Source organism: Lynx canadensis, chromosome X (genome assembly GCF_007474595.2).
Source record: "Lynx canadensis isolate LIC74 chromosome X, mLynCan4.pri.v2, whole genome shotgun sequence".
In the NCBI taxonomy this organism is placed as follows: Eukaryota; Metazoa; Chordata; class Mammalia; order Carnivora; family Felidae; genus Lynx; species Lynx canadensis.
In genome coordinates, this window is record NC_044321.2 from 102,874,100 (window position 1) to 102,880,992 (window position 6,893).

The following is a 6,893-nucleotide window of genomic DNA, read 5'->3' on the forward strand; positions in this document are numbered from 1 at the left end:
GAGTCTTATAGGTCTCCCTTTATATGTGAGGGCACGTTTACCCCTTGCTGCTTTCAGAATTTTCTCTTTATTCTTGTATTTTGCCAGTTTCACTATGATATGTCGTGCAGAAGATGGATTCAAGTTACGTCTGAAGGGAGTTCTCTGTGCCTCTTGGATTTCAATGCCTTTTTCCTTCCCCAGTTCAGGGAAGTTCTCAGCTATTATTTCTTCAAGTACCCCTTCAGCACCTTTCCCTCTCTCTTCCTCCTCTGGGATACCAATTATGCGTATATTATTTCTTTTTAGTGTATCACTTAGTTCTCTAATTTTCCCCTCATACTCCTGGTTTTTTTTATCTCTCTTTTTCTCAGCTTCCTCTTTTTCCATAACTTTGTCTTCTAGTTCACCTATTCTCTCCTCTGCCTCTTCCATCCGAGCCGTGGTGGTTTGCATTTTGTTTTGCATTTCCTTTAAAGCGTTTTTCAGCTCCTCGTGACTGTTCCTTAGTCCCTTGATCTCTGTAGCAAGAGATTCTCTGCTGTCCTGTATACTGTTTTCCAGCCCAGCGATTAATTTTATGACTATTATTCTAAATTCACTTTCTGTTATATTATTTAAATCCTTTTTGATCAGCTCATTAGCTGTTGTTATTTCCTGGAGATTCTTCTGAGGGGAATTCTTCCGCTTGGTCATTTTGGATAGTCCCTGGTGTGGTGAGGACCTGCAGGGCACTTCCCCTGTGCTGTGGTGTATAACTGGAGTTGGTGGGCGGGGCCGCAGTCAGTCCTGATGTCTGCCCCCAGCCCACCGCTGGGGCCACAGTCAGACTGGTGTGTGCCTTCTCTTCCCCTCTCCTAGGGGCGGGATTCACTGTGGGGTGGCGTGGCCCATCTGGGCTACTTGCACACTGCCAGGCTTGTGATGCTGGGGATCTGGCGTATTAGCTGGGGTGGGAAGGCAAGATGCACGCGGCAGGGGGGGGCAGGCTTAGCTCGCTTCTCCTTAGGTGATCCATTTCAGGAGGGGCCCTGTGGCAGCCGGAGGGAGTCAGATCCTCTGCCGGAGGTTTGGCTCCGCAGAAGCACAGAGTTGGGTGTTTGCGAGGAGCGAGCAATTTCCCTGGCCGGAACCGGTTCCCTTTGGGATTTTGGCTGGGGGATGGGCGGGGGAGATGGCGCTGGTGAGCGCCTTTGTTCCCCGCCAAACTGAGCTCTGTCATCCGGGGGCTCCGCAGCTCACCCTCCCTTTGTCCTCCAGCCTTCCCGCTTTCTGAGCAGAGCTGTTAACTTATGACCTCCCAGACGCTAAGTCGCGCTTGCTGTCGGAACACAGTCCGTCAGGCCCCTCCGCTTTTGCAAGCCGGACTCGGGGGCTCTGCTTGGCTGGCGAGCCGCCCCTCCGCCCCGGCTCCCTCCCGCCAGTCCGTGGAGCGCGCACCGCCTCGCCGCCCTTCCTACCCTCTTCCGTGAGCCTCTCGTAGGCACTTGGGTCCGGTGACTGGGTTCTGCTAATCCTCTGGCGGTTTTCTGGGTTATTTAGGCAGGTGTAGGTGGAATCTAAGTGATCAGGAGGACGCGCGGTGAGCCCAGCGTCCTCTTACGCCGCCATCTTCCTGCGCCTCCCCTTACTGTTATTATTATCAGTTAGTTTCTTTTTGTTTCTTATTAACTGTTTTATATATTTGTGTGCTCTATGTTGGGTGCATAAATATTTACAGTCACTAGATCTTCTTGCTGGATTGTAACCTTTATGATTATATGGTTCCCTTCTTTGTCTTCTGTTACAGTCTTCACTTTAAAGTCGAATTTGTCTGATATAAGCATTGGTACTATGCTTTCTTTCGACATCTATTTGCATGATAAATGTTTCTCCATCCACTCTCTTTCAATATGCGTGTATCTTTAGGTCTAAAATGACTCTCGTATAGGCAGCATATAGATTCGTCTTATTTTTTGAATCCATTCTGATACCCTATATCTTTTGATTGGAACATTCAATCCATTTACATTCAAATGAATTATTGATAGATGTATATTTATTGCCATTTTATTACTTGATTTTTGTTGCTTTTGGAGATTTTCCCTGATCCTTTCTTGCCTTTTCCCTCTTGGTCTCCCCTTTGTACTCAATGAGTCCCCTTTAATATTACTGGCAGAGTTTGTTTAGTTGTCACAAACTCTTAGTTTTTGTTTGTTCAGGAAATTATTTATATCTCCTATTCTGATTGATAAACTTTATGTTTAGAATATTCTTAGTTGCAGATTTTTCCCATTTAGCACTTTAAATATATCATGACACTCCCTTCTGGCTTGTCAAGTTTTTGTTGAGAAACTCCAGCTAGCTTTATGGGTTTTTCCTTATAGGTTAAGGACTTCTTTCATTTTGCTACTTGTAAGAATTTTTCTTTATTGCCATATTTTGCAAATTTAATTAAAATATGTCTTGCTGTTGGTCTGCTTTTGATTTTCATGACCATTCTCTGTGCCTCCTGGATATGGATGTCTGTTTCTTCCCCAGAATAGGGAAGGTCCCAGCTATTATTTCTTGAAATATATATATATATATATTTATATATATGTATATTTGCCTCTTTTTTTCCTGTCTTCTTCTTCTTCTGGGACTCCTATAATATCAACGTGATTACATGTGATGAAATCACTGAGTTCCCTAAGTTGATTCTCCTGTTGCATAATTCTTCCTTCTCTCTCTTGTTCAGCTTCATTACTTGCCATTGCTTTGTCTTTTAGATCATTAATTCATTCCTCTGCTTCTTCCAGCCTGATGTTCATGGCATTAAATGTGTTCCTAATCTCATTTATTGTACTCTTCATCTTTGATCGAGTATTATTAACTCTTATCTCTGTGGTAAGGGTCTCACTGATGTATTCTTTTCTCAAGCCCAGTGAGTATACTTGTGATTGTTGTCTTACATTCTCCATTAGGCTGGGATGCCTGGGTGACCCAGTAGGTTAAGCATCCTACTCTTGATTTTAGCTCAGGTCATGATCTCACAGTTGATGGGATCAAGCCCTGCATTGGGCTTTATGCTGACAAAATGGAGCCTGCTTGTGATTCTCTGCCCCTCCCCCATACTCTTGCTCTCTCAAAATAAATAAATAAATGTTAAAGAAAATTCTCCATCATGCATGTTACTTATATCTGTTTTTCTTACCTCTCTGGCCATAGCATTATCTTATTCTTCTATTTGGGATAAATTCCTCATTCTTCAATTTTGTCTAAGTCTCTGCCTTCTTCTATACGTTAGAAAGGTCAGTTATGTCTCTCGCTTCTGAAAGTAGTAGCCTTATGAAGAAAAGGTTATATAGTGCCCAGGGCCTGGCACTTCAGGGTGTTTCTCTGGTGTGTGCTGCATGAACACTGCTTTGTGTTTTAGCTGATGTATCTTTCAGGATATTTTTCTGCAGACGTTCTCCTTGCCTGCTGTGGGTAGTATTTGTTCCCTGGCCTGAATGTGGTGAGTTTTAACTAAATGTTCTCTGGTCTGCTTGTGAAATAACATGTCACCACCTCCATGGAAACTGAAACCCTGCAGTTCTCTCTAGTTGAGAGTCATGATGCAGGTCGGGGTTTCTGCTAGTCTTCTGGAGAGGGACTTACTCAGCTCTGAATGAAGCAAGCTTGACTGAGAAGGGCAGTCCTGCCAGAGTACAGGAGGTTGGGGCTTGATGGAAGCAAGTTAGACAGCCAGTGTCCATGCTGCACTGCTTTCTATAGGTGACTTTGTGTTTATGCTAAGGGATGGGGAAGGAAATGGTGCTGTCCAGCTCCTTTGTTCCCAGAGAGGTGTCTCCATGAATCCTGCCTCTCAGAGATGCTCTCTGATAAGAGAAAATAATCTCCCCACTGTGTGCATTAGGTGCTCTTCAGATAACTATTCCACATTGTTCATCTCCAGGCTGTTCTTTTGCCTTCTGTCCAGGAGAATGACAGTGCCCTCTAGCTGCATCCCTGCCAAGCCCACTGATGTTTAAACCTCCAGGCTTTAAGCCCTGCTGGTTGCAAGAACTCATGAAATTCAGCCTCTCTTATTTTCTAAGCCAGTGGATTTTGGAGAATTGTTCTTGTGTGTTCTACTGTGTGTTCCTCTCTCATCCTTCTCCATAACCATGGCTCTCTCCTCCCTGCAGCCTCATGATTCATTTCTCTCCTAAACCAGTTCTCTGCACTTCCTACCTTCTTCATTGTGGGCTTTTGTCTCCCTTTAGCTGTGGAATTTGTTCTGTCAGTCTTCAGGTCTATTTCTGGGGGTATTTAGGATGATTTGGTAGTTATCTAGTTGTGTTCATTGGATGTGGTGAGCCCAGGGCCCTCCTCCTTCACTGCCATATTCCTTCAAGAAGAGTAAAATTTGTTTCTTTTAAAATTAGGTTAGGGGCACCTGGGTGGCGCAGTCGGTTAAGCGTCCGACTTCAGCCAGGTCACGATCTCGCGGTCTGTGAGTTCGAGCCCCATGTCGGGCTCTGTGCTGACAGCTCAGAGCCTGGAGCCTGCTTCGGATTCTATGTCTCCCTCTCTCTCTGCCCCTCCCCTGCTCATACTCTCTCTCTGTCTCAAAAATAAATAAAAACATTAAAAAAAATTAAAAAAAAATTAGGTTAGTGGTTTTTAAATATTTATATTCTAGTGCCTATTGAAAATTGTTGGGGATGCAAAAGACTTTTGTTTATATAAATCATATCACTGATATTTATAATATACTCTAAAACAGATCATTTAATTTTAGTGAACACATTACATGTTAACATAAAAATATTTTGTGAAAAATAATTATATTTATAGAATATACTATAGAGTAGATTATTTTACATTTTTACATGTCTTTTTAATGTATAGTTTAGTAGAAGATAGTTGGAGCCTCATATATGCATCTGCATTCAGTATTTTATGATATAGTGTTTTGATTGAGTCATATGAAGATAATTTGACCTCTCACAGACATGTAGTGGAGAAAAGAGGACCTCATTAATCCCCTGAAGGAAGTCAGAACATATATTAAGAGTCATTGGTTTAGGGAACTGTCTGAAGGAAGTATTTCAGTGAAATAATATTGAATTAGACATCAAGATAGTGGTGGCCATAAGATAATCACATATAATTTTTTCTATGGAAGAACCATGAGATTTTCCTTGGCTAATGAAATGAGAGTAGAAAAATTGGGTACCAGTATGAGCAAAAACTTAAACATTGCATGCCTTGTCTTCTCTATTTTCTTCTTATATTACGGTGAAGAACACTCTTGTACATTGCAGTTGATCTATCATATGGGACCCCAGAATGTACATGATGGTAATATCAAACACAGTCTTTAGCTGTCTCATGATGGAAGAAAGTTTTAAGCCACTGAGATTGTTTGTATTTTCCTCTCAGGACTGCCTTTGCTTCATCCCAAAGGGTTGGATTGTCATGTTTTCATTTTCATTTGCTTCCATATATTTTTAAATTTCTTCTTTGTCTGGTTGACCCATTCATTCTTTAGTAGGATATTCTTTAACCTCCATGCATTTGGAGGCTTTCCAAATTTTTTTCTTGTGGTTGATCTCAAGTTTCATAGTGTTGTGATCAGAAAATGTGCATGGTATGATCTTAATTCTTTTATATTTATTGAGGGTTTTTTTTGTGACCCAGTATGTGATCTATCTTGGAGAATGTTCCATGTGTACTCGAGAAGAATGTGTATTCTGCTTCTTTTGTATGAAAAGTTCTGAATATATCTGTCAAGTCCACCTGGTCCAGTGTATCATTTAAGGACATAGTTTCCTTCCTGATTTTTTTGTCTGTCCATTGTTGTAAATGGAGTATTATAGTTACCTGAAATTACCATATTCTTATCAATAAGTTTGTTTATGTTTTTGATTAATCAATTTATATATTTTGGTTCACACTGGTGGCATAAACATTTACAATTGTAAGCTCTTCTTGATGAGAGATTGCATAATTATGGTATAATGCCCTTCTTCATCTCTTACTACAGCCTTTAGTTTAAAATTTAGATTGTCTGATATACATACGGCTACACCAGCTTTCTTTTGACTTCCAGTAGCATGATAGATGGTTCTCCATCCCCTCACTTTCAATCTGAAGGTGTCCTCATGTCTAAAATGAGTCTCTTATAGGCATCATACAGATGGATCTTGGTTTTCATCCATTCTGATGCCCTATGTCTTTTGATTGGAGCATTTAGTCCATTTACATTCAGAGTTATTATTGGGAGATTTGGATTTAGTTTTATTGTGTTATCTGTAGGTTTCATGCTTCTGGGTGTCTCTAGTCCTTTGTAGTCTTTGTAGCATTCCACTCACAGAGTCCCCCTTAGTTTCTCTTGCAGGGCTGCATTAGTGGTCATGAACTCCTTCAGTGTTTGTCTGGAAAAGCCTTTATCTCTCCTTTTATTCTGAATGACAGCCTTGCTGGATAAAAGATTCTTAGCTGCATAGTTTTCTTATTCAGCACATTGAATATTTCTTGCCACTCCCTTCTGGCCTACCAAGTTTCAGTGGACATGTCTGTTACTACTTTTATGTGTCTGTCTTTGTATTTTAAGACTCATTTGTGCCTAACTGCTTTCAGAATTCTTTATCTTTGTATTTTGCCAGTTCCACTATGAAAAGCCATGGAGATCTATTCTTATTGAATCTGAAAGGAGTTCTCTGTGCCTCCTGGATTTGGATGTCTGCTTCCTTCTCCAGACTAGGGAAGTTCTCAGGTATAATTTGTTCAAGTAAACCTGCCCCTTTCTCTCTCTCTACTTCTTTTGGAACTCCTATGATATGTATATTATTACATTTCATTGAATCACTTAGTTTTCTAATTCTCCCCTTGTGGTCTAGTATTTTCTTATCTTTTTTTTTGGCTTCATCATTTTCCATAATTTTATCTTCTATTTCACTTAT